This window comes from Vulpes lagopus, chromosome 6 (genome assembly GCF_018345385.1).
Source record: "Vulpes lagopus strain Blue_001 chromosome 6, ASM1834538v1, whole genome shotgun sequence".
Lineage (NCBI taxonomy): Eukaryota > Metazoa > Chordata > Mammalia > Carnivora > Canidae > Vulpes > Vulpes lagopus.
The window spans coordinates 46,998,628-47,015,017 of NC_054829.1; the positions used below are offsets into that span (position 1 = coordinate 46,998,628).

The 16,390-nt window shown below is 46.7% G+C and overlaps 1 long non-coding RNA gene across 1 annotated transcript; it reads left to right on the forward strand.

Moving 5' to 3' along the window:
- The first annotated feature begins 3,549 nt into the window (after nt 1-3,549).
- On the forward strand, nt 3,550-16,010 carry LOC121492415. Its single transcript, XR_005988230.1, has 3 exons — nt 3,550-4,439; nt 10,096-10,187; nt 15,422-16,010. It is a non-coding gene; the product is annotated as an uncharacterized LOC121492415 (long non-coding RNA).
- The last annotated feature ends 380 nt before the right edge of the window (nt 16,011-16,390 follow it).

Here is a 16,390-nt window from a genome sequence, read left to right on the forward strand (position 1 = left end):
CCTCTAGCTCTCCACTCGGCTGGTAAGAGATAAAGACACCAGAGATGTCCTATGTGAGCACCCTGAATCAAGGGCCCATAGTCCCTTTCTCTTCTGCTGAAGCAAGCCTGGGGTTCTGCTGGGTTGGGCTCCCTGGATGGCCAGTGTCTCTCTGTGTATGATAATGGCTCCAGGATGCTCCTCAGTGAGAATTCCACATGTACCGGAGGCCTGGCCTGCCCCAGGACAATCTCCTGTCTAGACACTCTTGTGGATGCCAAGGGATTGAGTTCCTCCTCACCCAGCGTTCTGGCTGGGACTCAGCAGCAGCTGGCAGACAGCTGACCAAGGGCTTTGCGCTCTCTCTAGCTCTCGCTCTCTCTCAATCTCTCTTGTCCACTGAGACCTTTTATTTGTATGTATTACACCCCTAGAAAAATAATCCCAGGATTTTTCCTTCTGTGTGTTTTAATCCATAATGCCAGCTGAGATCATCAGTATAGTAAAACCAAACTGAAGGGACAGGAGCAGATTGTCCTACCATCCTTCTAGATCTTTGAGTTGCACATCACAACTGGAGCTCCACACTTGCTTCACCTCCTGTGAGGCTCACAAATATTTTCCCAGCTGTTACCAACAAGGATTTCAAATTCACCAATGTAATCATGCTTCATCACCATGGTTAGAAACTGGACCATGACTATGAAACATGACCTAAAAAGAACCTAGTGTTTGCCTTTCTTTTGGTTGGTGTTGGTGCCCTTGAGAGCATCTGCTTGGATGTGCATGAGCACCATTAGGGTGGCATGGAAAGACAGGGGCTTTGCTAGGTTTTATTTGGTCTGATGAACAGCACAGAGAGCAAGTGGCTGTGAATGTGAATGTGTGTGTGTGAGCACATGTGTGTTTGTGCATGTGCACATCACACCCAGGCATAGTTGTGACTCAGTAGAAATACCTTATGGAAGGAGTGAAGTAGACTAGGCAAGTTTTACTATTCGTTCTTTATAGGCCAAGAATTCGAGGTTCAAAGAGGCAAAAGGTGACATTAGCACAGCCCAAGTTGACATTAGCAGTTAGTGGCACAGCCACTTGTGAGAACTAGCCTCTGGCTCCCAGGCCATTGCTCTTCCTACCTTGTGAAGGACACATTGGATATTAAGCAGTGAACTGTACACTTGCTGTTTGAGGACTTGGGGAGGTGGGGGCAAGAATAGAAAGAGGCATTTCTGCTGCAGCCCAGGGCTGGGTTCAGGAGCCCTAAATTGTGAAAGGTTATAAGTGAAGTAGTCGTGCTGCCCAGTATTAGTTTGGAAGAACACTTGGTGGGTATGTGTCAGATTTCCTGGAAGATGTGGTTTTTGAGCTGAATTATAAAGTTGTGCTTCCTATTCTCTGACATGTATAGGAATCCCCTGGGTTCTGATTCTGTAGAGCTGGAGTGATGCCTGTGATTCTGCTTTTCTTTTTCTTTCTTCTTTCTTTCTTTCTTTCTTTCTTTCTTTCTTTCTTTCTTTCTTTCTTTCTTTCTTTTCTTTCAAAAGATTTTATTTATTCTTCAGAGACAGAGAGAGAGAGGCAGAGACACAGGCAGAGGGAGGAGCAGGCTCCGTGCAGGGAGTCCGACGTGGGACTTGATTCTGGGACTCCAGGATCAGGCCCTGGACTGAAGGCAGGCGCTAAACCACTGAGCCACCCAGGCATCCCATCTTTCTTTCTTTTTTAAAAGATTTTTAAAAAATCTATTCATGAGAGACCTAGGCAAAGGGAGAAGCAGGCTCCATCCCAGGACCCCGGGATCATGACCTGAGCCAAAAGCAGACATTCAACCACTGAGCCACCCAGGTGCCCAGATTCTGCTCCCAGGTGATGCAGATGCTTTGAGTAGCAAAGTTACGAAAGAGGAATAAGAATTATCCCCGTTGAAAGAGGTTTTCAGAGAGGATATTCTTGGCAGTAGCAAGCAAAGGTCAAAGATGAAAAGTACCATGGAGATCAGGGTGTGTGGGGTGAGGTGCATGAGGGTGGAGAGGCGAGGAGGACCTCTCCTAAGAGGGCAAGGGACACCTGAGAAAGGTCTGGTAAATGAATGACAGCTTATATTCCGTCCATGGCTTTCAGTGTTTCTCAGGTTGGACCCGTCTCAGCTCTATCAGAATCCTTCAGGCCTCACCCAGCATATCCTAGATTAATTGGTTCTGGAAAAGGGCTAGGGAATCTGCAAAGTTAAGAAGCTCTCAGGGTGATTCAGACACAAACTGGTTTGACAACCTGTGTTGGGCAATTTGTGGGTTTCACACAAGGGAGAGACAAGATCAGATTTGCATTTCACATAGATTCCCTGGGAACTGGGAAGGCCAAGCTAGGAGCTGGGCCCCCGAGGAAGGGGCTGATGTGGTTGTGCAGGCCAGAGAAGCTGAGCACTTGGGTCAGGATCCTGGCAATAGAAATGAAGAGAGAGAACTCAAGAAATATTCATTGATGACTCACTGGTGAGTTTCTGGTAGACTCCCAGCAAGAGAAACGAGGAGTTTGATTTTAAGTCTCCCAAGTTTGAGGGACATTGGATAGGGAAGTCCAGCGGGCAACCAGATTTGAGAGTCTGAAGCTCACTGCAAGGACCAGACCTAAGTATAGATTTGAAACTCAGCAGCTTATGATGTATTAACCATTAAAAGTCACCATGAATTTCATATTGGCAAGTATTAGGCTTTTCAGATTTTCCCAGAGACCCCGTCTTGCAGGCGGAAAAGGCATTTGGGTACTAATTCTCCAGTATGCTGATTAGCAATGATGTTGATACTTTGCGCAGAGACCCTTCCTGGAGAATCTTGAGCAGAAAGGAAAGAAAGTTCTATGCCTTGGAGGCCTTATGGTCTTTTAAGTAATGAATTTTGCTGCTCAGAATCAGTCTGGGAGGCGGGAGGAACTTGATGAAGGGATCTAGCAAATCCTCGTTCTGTGGTGACTGGACCCTGTCACGGACGTTTTCAGGCTCAAAGGGTAAAACGGGGATGATAAAGGTAAACGACGGGGATGATAAAGGGTAAAAAGGGATGATAGCATCTTAAATTTCTCGCTTTCTCCGCTTACAAAGGCCGGCGCTAGGTCCTAGTCCTCAAGGAACCCACAGTCAGTTGGAGGAGACAGGCAAGCAGTTGGACATCTGTGGTGCTGTTGGGTGCATGTAAATAAAACTGGGGTTCCGGGAAGGGCTCTGTGGAAGAGATGATCCACCTGTTCCATCTAGGAGGAGGACTAGAAGTTGGTGGGTGATGATGAATGGAGGTGGAGGAGGAACATTCTAGGAAGACACAGTACGTGCCAGGCACAGGTTCACAAACCAGGAGGCTGTCAGGGAACACTGAATAATTGGGCTGGAGCACAGGGCACCTGCGGAACAGTGTTTTGTTCCGGGAGGTAAATTAATGCCCGGAGACCCAGCTGGTCTTTAACACAGGTTCACTGGGAGAATTCCACAGGCCAATAGCAGACGGGATAGTGTCTCTTAATGGGCCAATAAAACAATAACACTCCCAACCAGTGGTAGCCTAAGCACGCTGCTGGGCCAAGCAAGGGAGACGACAGGAAGAAGGTCCACGTTTCGCGGAGGTGCGTACCTTGCACGCGGTTGCAGCTCGGGCGACCAGAAGCTCGGGCCAACCCCCCGCGGCCCCCGGCGGCCCGCGCAGCAGTAAGAGTCCCCCGTTGCCAGGGCACGTTGCTAGGCAACGCGGGCACGGTTCAGAGAGGATCTGCTTTTCGGGAGTTGCTGCACCGGTTTTTACCCGTGACGGTAAAAGAACCACTTTTACCGGCAGGAGCTAATTGCCCCAAGGCCCTCAGAGAGCTATTTAAATGAGCAAAGTCTCCACGGCCAGACTGAACGTCTCAGGTCGCGCTCGCGAGCTCTGGGTATTTATAGCCCAGTGCCCCCCGCCCCAGAAGCGGCGTCAGTGCGTGTGTATTGAGAGGCTGGGGCGGGGGGTGGGGGGGTGGGGGGGGCTGGGCTGCGATGCTACTGAGAGGAGAGGATGACATCCTGTCACAGCTGACTTCACTCTTAATCAAAACAACTTTCCTCGTAAAAGACAATTTCATTTCATTTTTGTCATAAACAAGTGGATTGGAAATCAGATCAAACCAACAGACAGCAGACAGGGACTGGAAAGGAGCCCGCGTGGGGAGGGGAGCAGAGCCTATCAAGAAGAATCACACTGGAGGCAAAGAGAAGGAATTTTAAAACACTCTGGAAAACTCTAAGGAGCCTGGTGAAGGAGGCGTGGACTGCGATGGCTGGGTGCAGGGTGCATTGGTGAGGACCAGGCAGGAGGCTTTTCCAGGGATCACGCAGGCATGAAGGGGACTTGAACCAAGAGGGAACAGGCTCCAGCCCCAAGCACTTTGCATGGCCCAACCCTCTAGCACGTCTCCTGAAGCCTGAAGAATGGCCAGACCAGGTAAGGTTCTGGGACTGAGGCACGTCTCAAGGAACCACCTAGCACCAACATCCCATTCAAGAATCACTTGGTTTATTGCACAACTTTATCACACAAGAAAGTTAGAAGGATTAATGAGCCACCCCAAAGAGGACCTGTGGAGGAGGCAAACAGCAAGGGCCTGGTCTGGTCTGAGGGACTGGTGACACGCATTGGCCTGGGCTGCGTTCAGGTCACCTTCTGTGCAGGCAACTCAGAACAGGTTCAGTCCAGGTGGTGCATTGGCCTCGAAGCCACTGCTTCTTTTAAGGGTCTGCTTAGTTGGGTCCAATGGTTATGCCTAATGGTCTTTGCCATATATCAGCATGGTCTTGGTCCTACTTGTCTTTCCACAGATGTTTCCAAACAAATGTTATTTAACTATCCCTCACACAGCTTATCTATAGGGGCACACTCGAAGTCCTACATTGGTCGTTAACAAGCAACTAATATGGGAGTTCACTTTGGCCCCTGTGACTCCATCTTGTCTTACTCTAACTTAGCTTATTCTCTGTCTTCTGTGACTAGGAACCACAGACAAAGTATCACACCATGACATCATTCTTCTCCCCACAGTCAGCTGCCAAACAAGCTACTATTTACCCTGCTGTGGACTCCCACAGGAGCCCCTCACTGGTCTTGCTGATTCCTGTTTGTACTTCACAGCCTGTTCCCCACAGGGCAGCCAGAGGACCTTTTAATAATGTAACTTGTATTATGTCCCTTCTCTGCTAAAGCCCTTCAGTGGCTGCTCTTGGAATACAAGCCAATCTCCTCTCCCAGGTGCACCTGATCCAGCCATTCCCACTTACCTGACCTCATTTCCACTTGCACTCTCTATCCTTGTCTATACTCCTAACACATGGTCCTTTTGTGCTGGCTCTTCCTCCTGCCTGGGTCCTCACACAGCTGGCAATTGTTGCCTTTCAAGCCATAATTGAAACACCATTTTCTCAGACTTTCTCTGACGATCCCCTCAATATACAGGAGCTACGCAGTGGTTCTCTAACAAACACCCTGTTTCAAATCTCTTAGCAGCTCTTATTACTATGTGGTGTTTTCCTGTTTATTTGCATATATATCTGTTTTATTCCTCCTCTGTAGTCCATAGTCTCAAAAAACAGTGGCTACCAATTCCTTCCCTCATTGTATGCACGTTACTCCACTCACCAATTCTTTGTCTATTGAATCTGGCCTTTTGATTTCTTATTACTTGCTTTGACTGACAGAATGTGGCAGAAAGAATGCAGTCTCAATTCTGGGCTTAACTTTCAGGAGAGTTGTCTGCTTCCGCTTTTTTTTTTTTTTTTAAGATTTTATGTATTTATTCATGAGAGACACACACAGAGAGAGAGAGAGACATAGAGGGAGACTCCGGCTCCCTGAGAGGAGCCCCATGTGGGACTCGATCTCGGGACCCCGGGATCACGACCTGAACCAAAGGCAGATGCTCAACCACTGAGCCATCCAGGTGCCCTGTCTGCTTCCACTTTTACTCTTGGAAGCCAGCTGCCATGTAATGAGTTTGACTACCCTGAGACCACCATGCCTCAAGGAAGCTTAAGCTTCCATGTGGAGGAGCACTCCAGTGACACACAGGTCGTGATGCCTGAATGTAGATGAGTTAGTGAGCCTTGCTGACACTCAGAGCAGCAGGAATTGTCTAACCAAACCCTGACCCAACTCCTGGCCAGAGAATTGTGAGACATAATAAATTTTATTGCTGGAAGTCCCTAAGTCTTGGATGTTAGGCAGCACGAGGTAATTGAAACCCCCTCCCACTAGAGTGAAGCTTCTTGAGCTTTGCCTGGCAGTACCCATAGACCTAGTAGATACTTGCTGGGTATAAGAATTTGGGGATGATGGAGTTGACCATTGACCAGAAATCTCAATAAAGCAATGACGGCGATGTTTGACACTGTGAATGCAGGTTACCAAGGAACAGAAGTGAGAAAGTGGGATATCAGAGGTTTTGATTTGTTTGTTGTTTGTCTTAACAAGTTTAGGGATGTCGGAGTTTAACACTTCAGTTCTGAGTTGGAGAACATGCGGGATTGGCTGAGGTGGGTAGAGGACAAAGATCACTGAAATTGAGAAAGTAAACAAACTTGAGGTAGGATACTGGCTGAGACACCCATAGGAAAATTAAACTTTCCCAGGATGATGACAGGACCAGCACTGGGAAGAGGCACTGGAAGTTTCCACCTGAGAATTATGAGGGGCCCATGGGGGAAGGTGATGTCCTTGTAAAAATCTAGTTTCAACCAAGGCAAAAAGGATTCAGTGAGGAGTCTGCAGGGGTAGGATGGAGAGATGGTTGGCGGTGGAACGGAGAAGGTAGGGTGACCCAAAGGAAGCAGTTGTCCAATAGGCTGCAGCAGGAAAGACAAGTGTAGGGGCATCAGAGAGCAATGCTGGGCTTTCTGAGAATCAAGCAGAGCACAGATGAGGCTCTCACTCTGGGCAGAAGAGAAGGATGGCTTGGATGAAATCATGAGGGAAGGTGACTGGCCTTCAGATTTTGGCCAGCCTGAAAATAAAAAATTTTATTTTCCTGCCAACATATCCAAAGGATAGATCATGTTTGCTGTTGGCAGTAGGGTCAGCAATCTGAGACCTTTGCTCAGGATTCCAAAAGAAATGTGAAAGGATGCAGGTGGGGCATGGTTAGGCCCAAGCTGGTACATATCCAGCAGGCCTGCTGCCCTGGCACAGCCCTTCTGAGCAGAAAGTGGAGGAAGTAGTGGGTTGAGTCCTGGGGGTGAGGGAGAGCAGAGCTTGCCTGGACTCGTGCTCCACAAACTTGGCTTTAGATGAAAGGTTAGCATGTCTAGTCAGCATGACCTGTACGGGACTGGTGCCCTTCCAGGCTGTGGAAAGGTAAACTGGCTTGAATTACATCTTCTCAAATCCTTTAAATAATAAACTACATTCTTCCATACTGTAAAAGTAAAGCATGTAATGTTTTCAAAGCAAAAAAAGCCTTCAAATCCGTGCTCCTAACCCTGTCCCCCACTACACACAAAACAATGAGCACGAATAAGAGATAAGTCCTTAACATATTATTAAATTCTCATTGTAATAACACAGTTAAAGTCTCTCTGGACTATTCTGTGTCTTGTCCTGATTCTCAAGTCAAATGGAACCAAGCAAAGGACAAGCGTTAGAAGGAAACAATGAATTCCTTCAAGCCCTGCTGGTCTATTCAAACTGAAAGGTATTTATTAAGCTCCAACCCTTTGGTTGGAGGTCTGTTTTGATTACAAGTGACTAAAATGCAAGGCCAGGTAGCTTAAGCTAAGGAAATGTATTGGTTTATACAGATTTTTTAAAAATGAAAAATCCAGAGAGTGGGCTCAACCAGCTACTTAAATGATGCTGGCAAGAATCTCTCCCCTACCTGCTCCATCTTCTCAGCTCTGATTTTCAGGATTAGCTTCATCTCAGGCAGAATTTCCCCAGTGGGTGACTCCCAGGGGGCTCTAGGCTTACTTCCTGCCAACTTGGTTTCACCAGCAAAAAGTACCTTTCTTCGGGCAGCAAAATTCTGAGGTATGGCTCTCATTGGTTCAACTGGAGTCACATGCCCATCCCTGAACCAATCGTGACCTGGGTGGTGTGATGCCCTTGTTCACCAGACCAGGATCACCTGCCCCTGGGGTCGCAGTGTTGGCATCAGTCCCGTCTAAGACACATGGAAAGGGAAAGGTGGTTTCCTCACATCTATGGATATGCGACCTCCGCAGCCACAGGGAACCCAGTACTTAGGACACTGTGCTTGATTTAGTGCTCTGCTGTCACATGTTTGAAATTCTTAATAGTTTTTGAAGTAGGATTCCCACAGACACTGTGACTAGGCATTTTCGTTTTTCACTGGATCTGACAAATTTTGCAGCTGATCTTGCTGCCACCCTGTTGTGTGTACTGCTGGGAAAGCTTCACGAAACAGAAAACACAGTTCTCTCAGAGATAAGGAAACAGCACATGAGGAAAAAAGCAGGTAGCCTGTGTTGGTTGACATTTTAAGGAAATAATGGGAACTTAATTCATTCACTTAGTTATTTAAAACTTTATTAGGGGTGCCTGGGTGGCTCAGTCAGTTAAGTGTCTGACTCTTGATTTTGGCCCAGGTCATGATCTCGGGTTGTGGGATCGAGTTCCACATTGCCCCCCCCCCCCCCCGCCCCGCTCAGTGAGGGTCGGCTTGGGAGTCTCTCTCTTCTCCTGCTCCCTTTGCCTTTCCCTCTCCCACCCCTCCCACCTCCTTCTTAAATAAATAAATCGTGGGGAAAAAAAAACTTTATTTAGTGTCAGGGAATGGTCCTGCTACTTCCTGGGAACCAAAAGAGAAAACAGACTGTCAGGACCGTCAAGTAGCTCGTAGTCTGTTGGAGAGAGAGGTATACATGCAGACACAGCACAGCAGAGTAATGATTGGGATAAAATTAAGGAGGGAAAGCCATTGGGTCAGAGAAAAGCTGCCGCCACCCAGCCTGGAGGTGGGTACAGTGCAGCGTTGTCCCATTGGGAGAGGCATTGATTGACCAGTGGAAGTGAATAGGGACAGAGCAGGTTAAGCTTCTTGGTTGGCAGTCGATAGGGGAAGATACAGAGATGGTTCCAACAGAACAAGAGACATCCTGTCAGATCCTTCCAGATAGTGGCTTGTACATAAGCCATCATGTGGAGTACATGACACTCCCCAGCAGCACCTTCATCCCCCAAGCCCCCAGCGTGGCCACTGAATATCATTCAGGCCTGACTATTCATGCAATCCAGCCCCAGACCTAAGTGTCAAGGTTTTTGCAATTATCACCTCAGCAGGTAAAATAGTTCTAACATCTTGGACAGGCTACAATAACCACTTGAATGACCTAGTAAGGGGACATTATTGAAACAGTCTGAAACAATTGAAACTCTCCAATCCCTGGACTTTTCATTTATATGAACCATCTTCATCCTGTCTTAATGAAAGAGTAATTTATCCCCATTTTTTTTCTTTTATTGAGTTTGGGCACCAGTAGACTCATATTGGCAGTGTGACTTTTCTGTAGCCCACTTTTGACCATTTGTCCCCTTTGAGCATCATCATGGACTTAGGCTTTTTTTCATAGATTCAAGTGGTTCCAATTTGCTGTGACCACTGTTTTCTCAAAAATTACAATTTGCTAAAAAAATAAAATTTAAACAGGGTCCCTGCCCTTAAGAAACTTACATTCTTGGACACCTGGGTGGCTCAGTGGTTGAGCGTCTGTCCGCCTTTGGCTCAGGTCTTGATCCCAGGGTCCTGGGATAGAGCCCCACATCAGACACCCCACAGGGAGCCTGCTTCTCCCTCTGCCTGTCTCTCTCTCTCTGTCTCTCATGAATAAATAAATAAAATCTTTTTTTTTTTTTTTTTAAAGAAACTAACATTCTTTTTGGAAAAATGAGACCTAATATCCATGGAAAATACAGTGAACAGACCAAGGCAGCACATGATTTTAGGAGGCTGATTTGTCACAGAGTTGGGCAGTACCCTTTCTTCCAAGCAATTCTTTGAATGCACTGATTTATATAGGAGCTAAGACGTTTCCTCTGGGGAGAAAACTTGAATCGGTCCACAGTTGGCTTCAGATACCTGCAATTGTGTCGACAGGGAAGGGCAAAGCTGGAGAGGAAGAAACAGCATGACTGGCATCCAGCTGCCAAGGAGGACGGCCAACGAGGGCCAGGATGGCTTGGACCAATGTGAGTCTTCTGAGATCTGTGGCTGAGTATAAAATCAGTGGAACTTAAAACAACAACAGTCATTTTATTCTCATGGCTCGTGCTTCTGGGGGTTGACTGGGATTAGCGAGGCGGTTCTTGCTCAGGGCTTGTGCTCTTCAATTTCCATGGTTACAGTCAGATGGTGGCTGCAGCTGGAGTCATCTTAAAAGCTTCTTCACTTTTATGCTGGCTGTTGGTTTATACCTCAGCTGGGGCTTCCTGCCAGAACATGCCTCTCGGTGTGGCCAGACTCCTCACAGTGGCATCTGGGTTCCAAGAGGGAGGCAGGACACGGAGGCTGCCAGTTTCTGAAGCTTGAGGCCAGACACTGGTGTGGCATCTCTTCCCTATATTCTACTGGTCAGGCAGTTTCAGAGACCAGATTCAAGGAGGTGTGTCAGAGAATTTGGGGGCCGCTTTTAAAAACAAACACTATGTTTCTTTGAGTGTGATGTACATGAATTCTCTCATTTAATTTTCACAACTATTAAAGCATTTCACAGAGAGCCAGGGGAAACAAAAATTCAGAGAAAGCTAATGACTTGCTCAAGCTCACACAGCACTCCAGCTCTAATGCCTACGTGCTTAGCTATCACTGTGGGTTCCCAACACCCAAGGAAAAGAGGAATCTTCAAGGGACTGAGACCCGGAGTGGGTAGGAATCCTGAGTGATCCTAAACTGGACACTGAGGTGAATCAGACTGTGCTGGGCCAGAAAGTGTTCACGTGGAGCCCACGGCACTCAGGCTTGGGACAACCTTTGCGCTGGAAAGGGATTGGAGACAGGAAAGGCAGCGTGAGTGGTGGGGCCTAACTTGCCTTCAGAGGCCTTTGCGAGCCGTCTCTTCAGCTGGGCCTCAACGGGCAGGTGGAATCTGAGTCATGGAGAGGGATGGAAAATAATTGCTAAGGCTTTCTTGTAGGTGTTCTCAGGCCCTCAGGCTTTACTCTTCATTGGCTCTAGGGGAAGCCCCTTTCCTGATGCAATGCGTCAAGATCTCATGTCAGAAATAAGTCTTCTCTTCCTCATATGTCTTCATTTTGGGGACATGCGGTTTGTCAAAAAGTCATTAAGTTCAACTAAAATAGCTCTTCCTACACCAAAAACTTATGCATGGGTTGTGTTAATGTCTGGTCCCCTCACAGAACACAATGAACCTTCCTCAACAGGAAACCTCAGTGGCTTATTCTTTCTGTCTGAGGGTCTGCTGAAAAGGACAGGGGATAATTCGGCAGGAGAAAAAAAGTTGCAGTCACAACTTCATTCTGGCATGATCAGGTGGTGGGAAGGTCAAAACAAAACCCTGCCACATTGCTTTTTGTTCAAAGTTCACTTGGAGAGATTGCATGAGACTCTTTGATCTTGTAGGTCAGGGCGTCAAGGCTTCAGGGCTCTCAAATTGATTTTGTGGTGAAGCTGCTGGGTTTCTGAATAAAGACCTATAGTTAGAGTGTAATTTCCTGCCCTGGCCCCCACAGCAGGGGCACAGGCTGCGTCACCCAGCTCACTGTGGGGGCGGGAAATCTGTGGCCACAGTTTTCCCAAATCATCCAAACTCAGATCCAAAAAGAAGAGAGTTTGGAGCCCCATCAACTCTCTGAGGAAATTTTGGAAAACCTTGTGATGGAAAAAGGTTTCCTTCCGTAAAGTCAGGGCAGTTTGTCAGTTGGACTGACCCTAGGGTTGGGCAAAGGGCCTGAGAGTTGCTCCCATGGATGGAGATGAAATGGATGTTTAACCCCATAAATGGTGGGGCTTTAGTCCCTGACCAGTCTTGCATCAAGGAACCTGGATTCCCCTTGCACACAGTACACTTATACTCAGAGCAAGGCCAGGTTTCAAGCTTGAAGGAGATCTATCCATTTCCAGCAGGCTACTTTAAAAAAAAATTTTTTTTAACTCAAGAAATATATGCTCATTGTCAAAAGCATAAAACTGCAAAAAAAAAAAAAAAAAAAAAAAAGAGGCAATCTTTTTTTAAAGCCATCTATAGGGGTGCCTGGGTGGCTCAGTTGGTTAAGTGTCTGCCTTTGGCTCAGGTCATGATCCCAGGGTCCTGGGATTGAGCTCTACATCAGGCTCCCTGCTGGATGAGCAACCTACTTCTCTCTCTCCTCCTGCCCCTCCCCACCCCACTCATGCTCTCTCTTTCTCTCTCTCCTTTATTCTTTCTCGCTCTTGTTCTCACTCTCATTCTCTCTCTCAAGTAAATAAATAAAATCTTTTTTTAAAGCCATCTGTAATCCTATTACCAGAAATAATCACTGTTATTGTGGTATATTTCCAGACATTTTCCTGTGCATATCTGTGTATAAATGGTTATAGGTTCATGCTTGCCATGTTTTTGTTACTTGTTCTTTCTCATGTACATATCATGAAAATTTTTCATGTCAACAAATGCATTTCAATCAGATTCAGTGCATAAAATTTCTTTGCAGAGTTGTATTATTCTTTAATGACTCTCATTGTTGGAAATTAATGTTATTTACAACTTTTTTTTCTTTTATGATCAATACTATAGTGACTATTCTTAACTATTTCCTTTGGCTATGTTCCAAAGCATGTAACTGCCAGGTCAAAGCTTCTGGACATTTTAAAGGATTTTGATATCACATCAGTCAAGATATGCTAAATGTTGTAACACCACCCCCCTTCCTCATCTCATTGGCTTAGCACAATAAAGAAATGTATTTCTCTCTTATTTTACAGTTCAGTGTAGGTCATCTGTTTGTGGGGTAGAAGGAGCTCTATACAGTTTGCTGGATCCAGGATTTGTTCATATGATGGCTTTCCATTTTCCAGAGATTTAGAGTTCTTCAATGGATCCTCTGATTTCAGCTGATAGGCGAAAGGGGAAGGAGAAAATGAAGGGAGCAGGAGAGAGGGCAGGAGAGAGAGAGAGAAGGAGAAGGAAAAGAGAGAATGGAGAACTGCACGGGTGGTTTTAGGGCTAGACTTGAAATTGACTCATAATATTTCTTCTGCCCAGTTTCCAGTTGTCTGGAACTCGATCACATGACTGCTCCTAACTGCAACCGTGGGTGGGAAATGCAGTTTTCCTATGTGTCCAGGAAGAAAACACAGAGTTTGGTGAATGCAAAGCATTGTCTCTGCCTCCAACATACATTACTAAGTTGCCAACCAACCAAATTTTTCCAAGTTTGTATTCCCACCAGCAGAGTATGCGAGTTCCTATTTCCCTACACCCTCAGTAATTAAAAGGAAGACATTTTTTGTGTTCTGTTTTCTGTAGAGCTGCATATGGCATTGTTGCTTTTCTGCATGACTAGACTCAGAATATATGTTTCTCTCTTGGGAGCTACCTCCCTGAACTCAGGACGGTACTCTCTGGAGAGCCAGTCTCTGCATTCCTGACTGCTTTCAGGATAGCAGCCCTCATACCTATCTCCTAGGCTGGCCTGAGCTTCTGGGCCTTTCTGGGCCTGTTCTTCCCTCTTCCCTGCTGTGGAAGAAAATGTAATGCAGGAGTCTGCAACATGTGCAACCTTTACAGGGACTCTGCCCCAAGGCCCTGGCCCCACACAGCCCTGAATGCCTGATTCATTCAGAGGCATAGGGAGAAGATTGGTGCTCAGCATTTTCTGGGTCATCTCAGGTGGGTTCCAGCTTACAATACATTTCCACAGAAAAAAGGTTCAGAGAGTGGAATTGAGAAGCCAAAATAGCGACTCATACTGACTTGGCATATTGACCTTAACCAATCCATCTAGTGCCTTGTCCTTCGCACTCAGTGTCGCATCAGAATAATCCGGGTGAAATCAGGTTGAGTAAACTCAGCAATCATGAAGGGAAGGTGCAAGAATTGTGCAAAACCTCTTCTTGATGGTCTTCCCATGAACCCAGGTTACTGAACATCCGCTCACGTCTGTCTGAGCTGTGGTTTCTTCCTTGTTTTGAAATTTATTTTCTAGAAGATAATGCTTTCAAACGGCTTCTTGTTCATGTCTTCCTCAGGGACTACCAGCTATTGCCTGATGATGGTCTGGCAGGCCTGGCCCCTTGGGAGAACAAGGTTTCCAGCCAGGTCTTTACAAAAAGCCTTCCCAAAGTGCCTTTGTGTAGTACCTCCAGGGGGCTGAGGAGTTGCACATTGGCACAGAAGAGAGATGCAAACCAAGCAAGTCACAGATTTTCCAGGCATGCCAACCTTCTGGTCCTAGGCATGAAGCATTCCAAAAAGCCTAGGAATGTTCATATGTGTTCCTAAGAATGAACCAATATCTTGTCCTTCCAAGTTGTATCCTCTGATCTGTCCCTGAGAGACTGCCATGGTCTCTGACAGGTGATAATAGCTGGGCCAGCTGGCTGAGTGCATCTGTAGGCTTGGTTTCTGACCTAGAAATGGAAACAGGAAGTGGTTTACAAATAAATATAAAGCGCACAGTCAAGGAAGGGCTGCAGTAGAGTTCTCAGGTGGTGTGGTGTACAATAGGCAAAGGTGAAGATTGGCGTCTTTCTTTCTTTCTTTGTTTCAGTGACGTCCTCTGGCTGGACTGGGCCATGTGAATGGGGAGTGGGGTGTCTTCCTGGGGGAACAGCAGAGGGGGGGACCACTGTGGATCAGGAGCTTCTCTTCAGAGTGAGCCCATCTGTGGGAAGCCATGGCCCCTTTTCACCTCATCTTAGCAAATGAATTGGTTCTTAGAATGAGTTTTGCCAAGCTTTATAAATGTAAACTCTCATTTACATTTATAAAGAGGTGCTTCCAAAAGAAAAACTGATTTCTGGCAGCTTTTAATAGTTCCCAGAAGGTTGCCTGAGCCCATGGGGGAAGGACTTCCTTGCACTTATGCTGAGATATGAAAATTCACTGTCATCCCTAGATCACTGGGGGGAAGGGGGCTGTATGGGGGTGGGGGGTGCTGTCCCACACTCTGCATGGCCCTGGGGCATTGTGGCTGCAGGCAGGGTGGTCAATATGGGTGGAGAGGAGTTTGGAGGGCTGACCTCCTATAGGTGAAGGGCACAGCCCAGAGCTTCCCTACACTCCCCTCTCTGCCTCTTCCTGGGCTGGAGAGCAGCTAATGGCAGGGCTTAGAGACTGAGGCCTGGCACATTGACTTTGACCAAATCATCCAGTGCTTTGTCCTTACTACTCAGAGTTTCAGCAGAATAATCCTTCAGGATGATTTAATTAATTAATTAATCAGGATGATTAAATTCCTCTTAGAAGTCCCTACTTCTCTTACAGGTCACTGGTTCCACCACGGCAACCCAGATGTTCCTCTCAGAGCCTAAGGACTACTTTTCCCAGGCTCTACCCCATTCCCCACTCACAGTGGTGAGAAGAGCCTGTCGTGTTTTTATGTTTTTATGCTGTTCCAGTAATTCCCAGCACGCTGCTGGGCCCACGTATCAGTGGATGACTCTTGAAGATGTGAGGCAATGCAGAGCCTGGGCACTGGGAGGGTCCTGCCCAGCGATCAGTCTACCATTGATATATCCCCCTGGGGACCATCTCTAACCAGCTTCTCAGAGTGCAGTCCTGAGGCCGCCAGCAGCTGACCAAAGAGGAAGAGTAGGGCTCTAAAACAAAGGTGATTTTCAGGGGCACTGGGGTGGCTCAGTCAGTTAAGCATTTGACTTTTTATTTTGTCTCAGGTCATGATCTCAGGGTTCTGGGATCGCCTTCAGTGGAGAGCCTGCCTGAGATTCTCTCCCTCTGCCCCTCCCCTGGCTTGTGCATACTCTCTCTCTCTCCCCCCAAATAAATAAATAAATAAATCTTAAAAAAACAAAAAGCTGATTTCTGGTCTCCTCTCTAGATCTCTAGAGTCTAAACTTCTCAGAGAAAAGTCCTGGAAATCTTTTTCCACAAGCACCCCCGTCTACCCCAGGCTGGCCAGTGCAATAAAATTTAACAATCCTTTTCTATACCCCTCCTGTTCGCATTTATTATCCTTTTCAGGAAAATAATTTGTTTCCTTTTCAACCTTTTGTGACTTCTGAAAACAGAGTCTGAAGCAGAGGGATCCACACATACAAGAAATGTCACCTGTGGCCTTCATGGCACCCTTGGCTTGCCGATTTTGTCAGAGGATGTGAATGAAGGAAGCCCGCCTTTGACTGTCATGCTGCCCATATCTGCTTTTCTGTTGACTTGTTGTCAGTAGAGGCATCTCTCTAGCTTTTCCTTCTCTCCTCCTTCTGCAAGAAAATG